The sequence below is a fragment of the Lynx canadensis genome, chromosome C1 (genome assembly GCF_007474595.2).
Source record: "Lynx canadensis isolate LIC74 chromosome C1, mLynCan4.pri.v2, whole genome shotgun sequence".
Taxonomy (NCBI): domain Eukaryota; kingdom Metazoa; phylum Chordata; class Mammalia; order Carnivora; family Felidae; genus Lynx; species Lynx canadensis.
Window position 1 is genome coordinate 86,601,833 of NC_044310.1, and position 14,059 is coordinate 86,615,891.

The 14,059-nt window shown below is 35.9% G+C and overlaps 1 protein-coding gene and 1 pseudogene across 2 annotated transcripts in view; both read right to left on the reverse strand.

Annotated features, from left to right (window-relative positions):
• Positions 1–14,059, reverse strand: part of OLFM3 (olfactomedin 3) — a 191,443-nt gene that overhangs the window by 5,293 nt on the left and 172,091 nt on the right. The gene's annotated exons all lie outside the window — the stretch shown is intronic.
• Positions 4,288–4,752, reverse strand: LOC116738264 (annotated as a pseudogene).

The following is a 14,059-nucleotide window of genomic DNA, read 5'->3' on the forward strand; positions in this document are numbered from 1 at the left end:
ATGAGATCCAGCCCCTTGTTGGGCTCTGTGCTGACAGTGTGGGACCTGTCTGGGATTCTCTTTCTCTGTCCCTCCCCAGCTCTCTCTCTTTCTCCCTCAAAAATAAACAAACTTCAAGGGGAAAAAAAGATTCCTAAAGCAAATCAAGGACATAACTAACTCTCTAGCTTGGAGTTTATTTTGACTCTTTTTTCTCTATATATGCTTCTGGTAAGAATAATTAGTAACTGGCAGAATACTAAGCTGTTCAGGTAGGAAGATGATGAGTGATAACATTATATTTTGTATTATTTCAGTGATAACTGCAAATTTAATAATCTCTAACACTTCATGAAACCTGAATGGAATACATTTTTTTCTCCTTTTGTGAAAGAAATTAGATATGATGGCATTTTTATATACTTCATATAAATGAATTTAGTTTCCTTATACATGATAAACTAGGCAGATAATTAAACAGATTTTATGACATTATCTATATTGAATAGCAAATTGTTGGGTTAAACCTGTTTAGACTGTATCAACTCGATGTAAACATAGGAACAATATATGGGTAAGTGGTATCAGTTTGAACTAGACAAAAACAAATACATTCTGAGTGAATCTTGTTGAGTATGTTCTCTTAAAGCACAGTAAATGAAAGTAATATGATCTTTAATGATGTCCTATGTAAATATTTCTAAGTTCATGGATGATAAGTGCATGAAAATCTCAAGTGAACTGAAATCGGAAGATATCCCATCTCCTGAAAAACACCACAGAACATATTTGCCCCCTTAGGCATGAATAATGAATTCTTATTAAAATAGAAGTAGATAAATTAGGTAAAATATGAAAGTAACTCTGGCTTAAATATGATGGACTAATAAATGTTTTCATCTCCTTTCTTGTCTAAGATCTAATTAAAATGATAATAAAGGAGAAACACACGGGTGGAAAAAAGCCCAAAGCAGAGAGAATGGTATAAGAGACAGTGGAGAAGAAACTTCAACCAATTTCTAAAAGGCAGAAGGTGATGGAGAGTGGTAATTAAAGATGTAGGATAAGATAAGATGCATTAGTGTCCAGGCAGAGGAGGCAAGTGCTAAGAAGGGAGCTGCTTTGCTTTGAAGAAGAGAAGGGACTCCGAAACGGTTCCTGTGAGGGTATTGGTGATATAGGGCCCTGAAAGCAGGCCACCACTGAAAGCATGCCTGAGGAGCAGTTGATCCTGTCTTCATTCCTAGATCCAGGACCCCAGGAGGCAGTTTTAAAAAATCTGCAAATCTGTGTTAAATACTTGAAAAGGATTAGGGCAACGAATGTAGGCCTTGGAGCTCCAGAATGAAGGCTCTTGCATTCTGACATTGGTAGTCTCCTACCTTACTCCCTAGGGAATAGAGTGACAAGCCCTACCTAAATACAGTTTCCAAGTAGATTTATTGTTCAGATCTTTAAAAATGAATGGATAAGCAAAGGTAAGCACGCGTTTTCAAAAAGCTTACAACAAGAATGACTAGAAGTGCAGAGAAAACAGACCCCATAAGAAGAGAGATAATAATACAGAGAGAAGAGATCCTAGTATCTGTAGAGTTTTGCATACTGTAAACTGTTCACTGTAAAAGGAAAACACAAAAGAGCTACTGGCAATTAAAAATAGTACATTTTAAAAAATAGGTTGGAAGATAAACATCGGTCTCAAATCAAAAAGATAGACAATACAGAAAAAATATGGATGCATGTAGAATCAACCCAGAAGCTCCTACATCTGAAGGCCAAGTTTTTAGAATGAAAGGAGAGAGAAAAAGTAAATTATCAAAGAAATTGTACAGGATATTTCCCTAGTTACCAAACCTAAAAACAGGTATCCTCTGCCCTTCAAAAGTTTGTGTTACCCCTAGAAGTGAGAATGGCGTCACCAAACTCCCTGGGAGTTCATACTACCATATGGTTCCCTGGGAACCACACTTGGCATCTTACCATCAAGCTGCCATAGCTTTGAACTATGTCTAAGAGCATCCATGCTTTATCTGGATTTATTTTGAGCATCTGTTAGCAAGATGTGCCCTAAGGGATCAGAAAAGCCTGAGAGATTATTTTTTGGGTCTGGAAATGCTTAGAAATTTCCATATACATTAATAGTAATTGCTTCTTTACTTTCTACCATTTTGGCTTTGGAAAGTTTTCATAGGAATTCTGTAGTAATCTGAGATAGTGGGGGAAACCTTTGTTCAGATTAAAAGGTCATGCCATAGGGGCGCGCCTGGGTGGCTCAGTCAGTTAAGCATCTGACTTCGGCTCAGGTCATGATACCTATATTTGTGGGTTCGAGCCCCGCGTCGGGCTCTGTGCTGACACCTTGGAGCCTGGAGCCTGCTTCAGATTCTGGGTGTCTCTCTCTCTCTTTCTCTCTGTCTCTCCCCACCACATGCTCTGTCTCTTTCTTAAAAATAAACCTTAAAAATTTTTTTATAAAAAGGTCATGCCCTAATGAATGGAAAAAGATTTACTCAAAAAAATTACTGAAATTTTAGATTAATAATAGAGAAGACATTGGAACTTTTCAGAGAAAGAATGGGAATTGGTCACGTGCAAACAGATGGGATTAGACTGGCATTGGGCTTAGTGATACTGGATGCTGGAAGACAATAATCAGTATATTCAAGGACAAAAAAATCAGAGGAAAATAGAATAAGGATCTGGTCTCACATGAAAACTTTCCAAAAGTTTACCTACAATGTACTTTTTCTTAAGAAGTTACCTGAGGATATACTGTAACAAAATAAACAGTAAGCCAAGACAGGGCAAGGCATGAGATCAGGAAAACAGTAACTTCTTGCCCAAGAAGGACAACTGTGCAGTAGATCTGGAGAGAGATTAGTCCAGAACAAACATCTGCAGGAAGGAGGTCTCAGAAGAGGAACTGATACAGAAATATTGGGTGAGATCCTCTAAGAAAAGGTGGGTATAGTGAAGGCAATTACTGAAGTACATACGTAAAAAGAAAATTTATTTGAACTTAACTGTAGTAATTTTCACTTTTGAATGGCACGGATATGACCTTGGACTTTTAGAGAAAAGGAATATATCAGAGTCTACCACTGAGCTCCAGAAGAACAACATGAGCATGGTCATAATAATGACATAAATAACAAATAATAAAACTCATGTTTGGCTTGTAGAACCAGCCCATGAACTAGTTACAGAATACTTAATAAATATTTCACCTATTCTGTGATTATAGAAACGACAAAATGTTTCCAACCATGATAACCCAGAAGAATAAACTTCACACTATGAAAGAACTAAAAATTAGGAAAGGAGATGAAAGAAAGAATGGAGATGTAATTCACATCATACTTAAAAATAGGGTGTTAAGAGCTTTCCTGTAGTTGTTGAAAAAACAATAAAGTTTTAAATAGGAGGCTTGAAGTTACAAAGTTGCTAAGGGTTGAACTGTGAATAGTCCTAAAAGCATATAATGAGAAGACAAGGAAGTGGCTTTGGCTAAGTGACTTCAGTCTGCATTTTGCAGAGCAAAAGTCAGTAAATGTTGTCCAAAATTGATTAAAAAAAAAAAAAAAAAAGGAAAAATAAACATAGCATTAGAGGTCTGGATTTCACCACCTGAAGCCCTAAAGTTAAACTGAAATGTGGTTGCTCCTGGAGAAAGGAGGCTTGCTTTTTATTCTAAGCATATAATTTTCTAGTCATGTCCATACAGTAATTAAATTATAATTTTAAAAGTTAAAACAAAAAAAAAATAAATAAAAGTTAAAACAGTTGCAAAAACTTAATATTAGTCATTAAATTTAAAAAGTAAAAATCACATCTATATATATTCTATTGAAAAATAATTTCCAGGTTTTTAAATGCCTTGCTTCCATGCAAGTTCAGGAAGTAGATGGAAATTGAAGATAGAAATAGTCTCCAGAAATGAAACCTGTTATTATTCTGATTTTTAATTAGGCTTTAATCCTGTAAGGACCAGATTGAAATTGTGTTTTTTAAACTTGCATCTCCTTCTCACAATGGACATGGCAACCTTTCCCTCTAATTAGTTCAATCCTAAAAAATTAGGATCCTTACCAGGAATTACATTCATGAGTTATTTCGTAGAGAGGTTAAAAGTTAATAGGTGATTACATTTGTTAGTACATGTGTAGGAGCTGTACTAAGAGGTATTATGCATGTAATTCAAGGAGAAATGGTGTGCATTTTATTTCAAACTAATGACTATGACCTAGGAAAAACATGACCCACTTTGCACAGGAGTCTAAAATTTCTTGGAAAATATCTTAGTTTTATTTTTTAACAGTTTTTATTGGAAGTTGTATATAAGATTACTTTTTTCCTGTACCTCTCAATTGTTTCTTCCTTATATTTGCCCTCTTCCTTTCTTATTTGGTAAGATTTAGCTTTATTATGTTCGAGAATCTTTATCCACTTTTAGTCTACCGATAAGCACCTTGCTAGTGTGAGTGCCCACACGGATAGTTGTGCCATTTGCCTCTCCCACTGTACTCATTCAGTGTAGGTTATATATTTCTTCCTGTGAATCTGCACTACTTTGCCAATTTGCTGACCTTATGTAATGTCTTCATACAACCTGCACCTTATCTCTTTGTAAGGGCATGGGTTGAACATTGTACTTATGTCTGAGCTTTTGGAAAGAGGGGAAGACATCGTCTTCCTGCTGATGTGTGAAGGTGCACTGAAATGCCTTTTACAGTTCCTGCTGTAGTCAGAAGTCACAAAGGGATTCAATTTCATTTTGGCCACTGGCATTCAGTGATGGCCACAAAAGGGAAGAGTGAAAAGTATCTTTTAAAGATGAATGAACTTTTGAAAAAAAAATACCTGAAATCTCAGAAGTCAGTTAAAACTTACCTGGATATAGATCAGTATAATGTCTCAGTATGAAACATGAACATAATGGAATGTTCATTTCCATAACACCTTATATCCAGAGGAAATGGCTAAGTGAAAACACAGTAAGAAGTTACACTGATCTCAAATTGTAGTAATACTGAAAGTGAATGGAGAATTTATAGTTACAGAGTTTGACTTAACATTTTAGATGGCCAGACTATATCATTAAAACTCAGAGTGAGATTTTTAACCTTTATCAGCAAAGTTACCTCCCCTAACATAGGTCTACTGCCTGATGACTGAAGCACAGTTTGGACAAAGCAGGACAGTCAATATATGCCTCAGATATGTGTGTATTTCATATGCTGATTCATTTTATGGGTGTGAATGAGCCTCTGGACTCAGTTTATGTAACATAGCTTTAATATGAATTGAGTTGGATAGATAAAACCTGTATAAGAACTATATTTGGGACTAGGAATCATGCCAAGAATCTCATATAATCAACCTTTCCCAAAACTGACAGCACTTGGGGTGTCTTGGCCTCTGTGGTGTCTGGATTTACCCAGCATTGTATCCATATGGCAGAGGGATACTGCTGAGCCTAGATCACTTAGACGAGGAATTAAGATAGAATTTACACCAGGACTTAAAAGCTTCTGACACATAAACTAAAAATGATTTGGCTTCCTTCTTGTAGCAATGGACATTTTATCTAAATACATTAGAGAATAAAATTAATATTTAATATTTATTTATTTATTTATTTGAGAGAGAGATAGAGCAAGAGTGGGGGAGAGGGGCAGAGAGAGATCGAATAGAATCTCCATCCCACAACCCTGGGATCATGACCTGAGCCGAAATCAAGAGTAAAATGCTCAACGACTGAGCCATGCAGGCACCCCCAATATTTAATATTTAAATGTAAAATAATTATTCATTTAACAACCATTTCCTGAGAGCTTAAGTACTAATACTGTGCTAGGTGCTGGGGATATATGGGGAATAGGGAGACAAAATAGGGCCATATGTTGTAGCTTCTCAAAATACCATTGCTTATCCTTCCCATTTCTTATTTTATTCTTTTTCTTTTTTCAATCAACAGACAAGGAAAGTTAAAGAAGTTATTTTAGACTAAAACTACATTGAGAGGAAAAGGATGTAGCATCAAGTGCACTGAATATCTGTTGATATTAAATAAGAATTCTAGAAAGCCAGCCCTGAGTACTAAAATTTATAATGGCACTGTTTCCATTAAGATAATCCTCCTTGAAATTTATCTCATTTTAAACCACATTTACCTTTAGTTTCCTACAAAACATACTTGTTAACTGTCAAACATAGAAACAAGCAAGTTCAGTTAGTTTCCCATGTTTAATTTTCTATAAAAAAATGTGAGGGTCTAAAAGGACACATTTAGCAATTGTATTGATTAGACCTATTTGGTCTTACATATGTGTCTTATTGGTAGTTGTCTGTGTGAAGGAAATTTATCTCTATTATTTAGTAAATCAATACAATTTTGTAAACTTTGAGATTTCAGTGAATGGTTTTTAAGTTAGAGATAAACTTTTTTTTTTAATGTTCTAATGTTTGTTTTTGAGAGAGAGAGAGACAGAACATAAGCAGGGGAGGGGCAAAGAGAGAGGGAGACACAGAATTCAAAGCAGGCTTCAGACTCTGAGCTGTCAGCACAAAGCCCAACTCAGGGTTCAAACCCATGAACTGGGAGATCATGACCTGAGCCGAAGCCGGATGCTTAACTGGCTGAGCCACCCATGTGCTCTCAGATATAAACCATTTTAAAAATATGCATGTGAAACCATGTAAGCTCTGGTTCCAAATAAAGATATTTTATATATAAGTCTCTGGCCAGAGATATTCCTGTGAACATTTATGAACTTTGTGTTTTACATTTTTTGATTCTTCTATGTGACTCCTCTCTCCATCATTTTCCTCCATGTCGGTCACCTATTAGCTATCTCCCATCTGCCCAGTGACTCACAGTGTGCAGTGCCAGCCTCTATATTCCTATGCCACCTGCGTTTGACCTGGGTCCACTGTAACTTCCCATCGCACAGTGACATTCTTTGAGTAAATGAAATTTTATAGCATTAATCTACAAAGCACACTTCAAAAGAAAAATTAAAATCCTAAAGTTATAAACATTTTAAAATAATAGCTTAAATGAGTTATTTACTCATTCATTTCATTAGTCATTCATTTATCAAGCTGAGATTTAATGATCATGGAGCACTGTTCCTATGTACTAGAATTTCATTGGTAAGAAAGAAAGGACACCTTTTTTTCTGGTGAAGCTTCCATTTTGATGGGAAGAAAGAGGGGACAAAAGAAAGAAGCAAATAAGGAATATATCAGGTAGGAAATATTTTAGTGCAGATATTTAAATAGAATAATTTGATAGTGACTCTGGGGCTGTTTTAGATAGGATGAGTAGGGAGGACCTTTCAGAAAGGGTGATACTTAATCTGAGATCTAATTGACAAGAAGCCCTGAAACCATAAGTTGAAGGAAAGGCCATTCAGACAGTGGATCAGCTAGGAGAAGGCAGCATCTTAAAGCTGGGGGTATGAATTAAGGAGTCTGACTGTCTAGATTTGGATCCTGATTCTATCACTTACTCTCCAGGGATCTTTTACAGTTTTTAACATCCTAGTGTCAAATGGATAACAATAGTAATAATATCTATTTCACAGGGTTATTGGTAAGTTTAAATTACACACACACACACACACACACACACACGTGAAGATACACACGTGTGTGTGTGTGTACAACTTTAAAAAATGTTATTCTTACTGTTTTTGCAGAGGCTCTATATCTGGGCATACTTGGTGAGCAAGAGAAGCAGAAATTAAAAAAAAAAAGGCCAGTGTGTCTAGGGCACACTTGGAAAAGTAGAAGAGGTTGGAGAGGTGTTCCAAAAAATAAACTTTTGTAAAATCAGAATATTTGTATTTTATTTAAGCTATGATGGGAAGCTATCAGAGTTGTAAGAAGATGGGGGGGAGTGAGAGAATGTGAGCTACATTGAAAAAAGATCACTCTAGCTAGTATAATGGAAATTAATTATAGAGGGAATACAGTATAGGCAGAAAAGACCAATTAAGGGATTGGCACATTTGTCCAGGTGAGAGATGAAAGAAGTGGTGATGGGGATAGAAAATAGTAGATGGCTTGGGTTATGGTTTTTTTGGAATAAAGTTGATAGGACTGGCTTCAGAAGAGATGCTAGGATGTAAAGTGAAAAGAGAAACTGAAGAAAACCTTAAATTAAAAAGCTAGTCCAAGATAACATCCAAATTTTGGCTTGTTCAGCTGGGAAGATTGTAGTGCCATTTACTCACATGAAGTGATTAAAGAAGAAATGGGTTTGAGAGAGAAGATCAAGAATTCAGATTAAGTTGTTCATGATTAGTATGCATGCCAGTGGAGGTGTAAAGAAGATAATATAAAAATCTAGGGAGCAGAGACACCCTTTGAGACACAGTTTTGACAGTCTAGTGAAAGGCAGAGGCTAAATATTGCCTTAGAGGGAGGGTATATACAGAAAAGACAAAAGACATTTAGAACAGAGCTCTGGGGCATTGCAACCCAGCAAAAGAACCCCAAAGAAGCTACAAATGGGACTTAAAAATAGTGTCGTGTTAAGGGAAGAAAAGACAACCTTTTAAGAAGGATGAAGTTCTGACTTGGGGGGAATACCACTGAGATATCTAATAAAAATAAGATAACAAAAATGACCATGGAAGTTAGTAACAAGAAGTCACTGGTGATGACAAGAATCAAATGAAGACAGTGTTAAGAACAGAAGCTGGATCACAATTGGTTTTGAAGACTGTAAATCAAAGCTGCACTATTGAAGATTCTTTCAAAGGAGAAGCAACAGGGAGATGGGGGTGGAGAAATATTGGGCCATGGGAACTTTTTATTGTGCTGGTGCTACTGTTTATTCCTAAAGGCAAACAAACTTTTCTTAATCTAGTAGAGAGGGAGAAACTGAGATGGAAAAGAGAATAAACAAATGAACCCCATGAGTGGATGGTGGTTTAATCTATTCAGGCACCATGAGTAACCATGCTCTGTCCTTCTATACTTTTTTTTTTTTTTTTGGTTGGGGGAGGTGTCTGTGTTTTTACTTCCACAAATTCCCAGAAAATTTCCAAGGAAATGTTGTTTGTGTAGTATATTCCATTCAGGTTAGAATGCTGAGGTGGGTGTTAGGAAATCTGGTTCCTAAGCCAAGCTGCAGCGTTAAATCTCATGTAAAATTGGATAATCACTTACTCTGTGGAGTGGAGTTTCCTCATCTCCAAAATGGAAGTTCTGAGGCTTGCCATTTTGTTATTCTAATTAAGGGAACTTTGGACATGGAATGAACAGACTTTTTTTATATGTTGCTGAGAAGAAGGTGGTATTTGTGGTTGTGGTAAAACACAGACACACCATCAGGGTGATCATGGTTGTTGCCATCATCATCTACTCTTGGGAAGCAAAAAAAGCAGGGCTCTCACTGTTGATTTCTTTCCAGTTGAAGTTTATCTTCCAAATAGTTACTTGATTCCAAGCTAAAATTCATCCAAAACTTAAGGTTCAGGAATTTATAAACAATGGCTGGTTTTTTAGATATAATTTTATGGATCTTAGTGTTAAGTAAACAAAGGTGTTTTCAGATTCTGATGGAGTGCGAAATTGTAAAAGTAAAATAAACAATAGAAGTCATTTCTAGTTCTTGGCTCCCATAGACTAGTTTTTGTTCAAATAAATCATTATCTTTCTTATTTCATTCTCACTTTTCATGAGGACAAAGCCAGACAGAAAGGATAATTTCCCCAAATGCCTGGAAGACAAATGTTCCTGCAAAAGTGGATGGCAAAGAAGGAAGTTAAGAGTTTTGCTTCACTGATTTTTATCCTGCTGTGCTTCTCCGTCTACAGTGAGACACATGAAAATATTAGCATTTTGTAATATATTGCATGTGTACGGTTATGTATGTTCACAAAATATGCAAATAACTGAGGAAAGTGACTGTTTTATTTTCTGATGACTTGTAGATCTTAAACTTTTTATAATCAGTTGCGATCCGTATTTATCAATCAGTGGCTTGGGGAAAGCTATCATTTGGGATTCAGCAGATCTGTTGTTTGGATCAACGAAGCATAAAAACCATCTGTCTTTTGTTTATTTCTTTAATATATAATTGTATTTTTAATATCCTGGACTAACAGTTTCTGGATTTAAATCCTAAGGCTATGCCCATGTAAATAAATTAAATGGAGTAGTGAATATATTTATGACATTATGTTGTTTCTTTTTACGTAAGGCCATTGGGGAACTCATTTAGCAAGTAGTAGATATGATTTGATCTTTAAAGTCTATTAAAGCTACTTAAGTTTGTCCCTACTTTACATAGTAAATTCAGTAAAGTATAGTAAAACCTGTGTGTATTACTTAAACTTTTATTTGCATATTTAATCCTACCCTTATACTGCTGAGAGAAAGGTGGTGATCATGATGGATATAATCGATGTAGTATCAGAGACGGCACTCGAATGAATTTTCAGTGGTGTCTAGTAAAAAAGATCAAGAGTAATATATTTCTAAATACTTTCACTTTTCCAAAATTAACAGTTTTAAACTTATTAATTATAATTGACGTTTATGCATGTGTATGATTCTGTATAATGATAAATATACTCAATAGGTAGTTGAGCAAAATGACCATTTTATTTGTCTTGATTTGTTTCACGAAATATTTTTAAAATTGTGTCAACTTTTTGTGGAAGAGAGCTTATACTATGAACATAGGTTTAAGGAGAAGCCTATGTAACATCCAGATTGAATGAAGAACTAATTGTATTATGAAATCCCAAATAAATTGGCAGCTGATGCTTGCCTCTGAAAGCACAATTTTTATATCCCTGAACGTCTTATAATCTAGTTATAATTTAGGGCAATGTAGGACATAAAAAGGAAGATAAATAATAAATAAGTTTATGGTAAAATATACCTATTACCCAAAAATGTGCTAAAATAACTAGGTTCTGGGATTCTGGAAGAATGTGTCATCACCAAGTACATGGGTAGGAGCAATTGCATTCTGTGTTACAATCTAGAATTTTAGGGAGTGTAGGGCTGTCCTTGGTGAAGGACTCATTTGAAGATCTCAGTTTAATCCATGGGATTATTTTTGTTAATTTCCCCTATTAAATTTCCAAGTTAAATCTCACAGTTTGACTTTTCTATTAATTCCTGCTTTCACTGAGATTTTCAATGTCACTTGTTTTAAGTGCTAGGTAGACCACAGTTTCATGTGTTTTATAGTGAAATGTTGCATTGCCACGAAGAAAGAACAGATGGCAACAGAAACAAAGGTGAAAAAAGGATGTGCTTTTGTTGTCTTTTTTTTCCCCAAAAGATTTTTGGTTTTGTAAAAGATACAGATGTTTTATATATTTGACATATCCTCATTTATTTATTGAAAGTAACATAAAGCTTTTTGCTTTGAAAATATTTGCTCTCAAACTCTCTGTAGACACTAATTTTTACCCATTATGTTATGGGTGTTTTATGATACTTTATTCAGCTGGAATAAGACCTAGATGGCCCCTGACCTCTCAGAGAAAGGACAACTTGTCTTTAAGGCGGTAAAGATTAAAAAAATTTAAAAAAATGGCACATTTTTTCAGAAAATTTCCAAGTTTCATGAGAAGTGGGACAGGGGAATGTGGAAGACTATGCCAGGAGAAGCCAGCCACATAAAGGAGCAGTCGGAGAGGGCTCCACAGTAAAGTTGGTGTCTCGTGTAAAATGCAAAATCATTAGAATTTGGATAGGTAAAGTGGAAGAGCATTCCATGAAAGGGGAGAAGAAGGTCAGTGTCCGGATAAGAAAGCATGCATGACTGAGGAACTGAAAGATTGGGATGGTTAAAACTTACAGTGAATACATGGGAAAAACTTGTGAGAAAAGGGCTAGAGAGTTAGGCAGAAGCCATGTCATCAAGACAGACCATGAAAAGCTATTTGGATTTAATTTTTAAAGAAAATCATTTAAACATAGGTGTAATATGACGAGATTTGCATTTGGAAAAGACTACTCTGAACACCTACTGTGGTGGAGAGGGAATAACTTCAGGTAAAGGGGAGTGGGTAGGACGCCATTGTGGCAATGCAACTGAGAGCATGAGGAAGGCCTGTCTGGATTAGGGTGGTAGAAGTGAGGAAGCAGGAAAGAGGTGTTTTTGAGAGATTGGTTGGAGAGAGGAATGATGTGTGAGTGTATGTAGGTGAGGTTTAGGGAAGAATGAAAAAGGACTCTCTGGCTCCTTGCTTTCTACATCAAGGAAGAAAGCTGGGGAAGAAATCTGCCTTTGAACTCAGAAAGGCTTGGATTTAAATATGTTGCTTCTAACATGCACTTGTGGTAAAATAATTTAAACTGAGTATAAATTGCCAGTAATATTGCCTAACCCAGAGTTCTTGCAGCAGTTAGACTTAAAACATTTAGAACAGCTGGCCATACTGCTAGTCAAGCAGTATCTCTCAGTACTGCTGTAATGAGCTACTTCTGTGCTCCTTGTTGCCACTGAAATGCAGGCTTCTTGACTGTAGAGGGAGACAGTCTGCCTCTCATCTTTGTATCACCAAATACCTACCAAAGTAGCAGCACATATCGGAGAGTCAATAGATACTTGCTGAATGAGCAAATAAGACTATTGACACATAGACAATTTGGTTTCCCTTTTAAAATTTAATTTGTCATAAACATGACAAAGACAGTAACCAAATGTCATTACTTGTGACCTAAAGTTTTGAGTGCTATGGATATTTCTGTTGAACGTGAAGCCTCAAAACTGTTAGTGTTAATAGAAAGATGGCATCCTGTGCTTCACTAGATGGCACCACACCATTGCCCTAAAGTAGAACTAACTTGAGGGAGTAGGGGGGCAGGGGGCTGATTGTAATCCACATTAAACACCTGTTGATGATCTCAGGTTGTGTGTGTGAGCTTTAGGTGTGCTTTTTCCATCAGATTCTCACATGCGTATAATTATATTTTGCATGTCTAAGAATGGGATACTTATAAGATTAAGCACAGGGGACTTTATTCAGTCTCTCATAGGAGAAAATTAAGCGCTTAAGAAAGAACATTACTTCATTCAGGCCCCTAGAGTGCATTACTGTTGAAGCCCTCCCCTCCCCCCGTAATTTCTACTTTCTCCAAAACTTTAACTCTCTAGTAGTAATAAGCTGAATGGTATCCTAGTGCTCTCAATGACTTGTGATTCCTTCAGCACCTTATTTACTATTTAAGAGTAACTTAGACCTTGCAGGCAATGAAGCTAGTTTGTCTTTTAGTATCTTAAAATTTATGTGATCTACAGTGTGACATTTTCCCTAAAAGCAAATTCATTGAAAAGGTGAGTGGAAATGCATTCATCATTGTTGAAATTTTATTCTGTTTCCCCAATCCATTTCTGCCCTCTGCTAATTGGTTGTTTGTGTTGAAAGGCTTTTGTGAAGAATGAAGATGCCGCTGATGGATGAGACTTCCTGCTCTTCTTACTATATTGAGGATACTATAATTATCCAATGTCCCACTGCAGATCCAAAAGCAACTGGATTTTAGATGCTTTTGGAACACTCAACCCCTGATGTTTGTTTTTTCTTTACATGTCCTGTTAATGGTCCTGATGTTGATTAATACCTGTTTTCTGAGTCAATGTGATCTGATATGTTGATAATTGGGCATTTAGTTATGAGTTGATAGTAGGCATGGTGTTAAAAGATCATTTGATCCAATCTTTATTAATTTCCAGCAAGTATAAATACTAAGTAGTATTAAACTAGATCTTAAGACACCATTCACAATCATGTTTGTTTTTCTTCTGGAAATATATGTATGAGATACTCCCTTTCAAACTGGAATAACTTTTAAGTGGACAATATGAAGATTACTTAATTTTTCAGGGACCATGTGACTTCATACTTCATAGCATTAGGGCTGTCTGTCTCTACCTGAACATGTTTTTTACTTTGTAATTAACGATTATGATCCAGTTGATAAATATCATAAATATCCTCATTGCTTAGGATACTCTCAGTAGGTAGGTTTGCTATTGGACATAAAAATGATGTGACTGTTTACTGGTGTCTAATATTTGTATTAGTTGCTAGATTTTGTT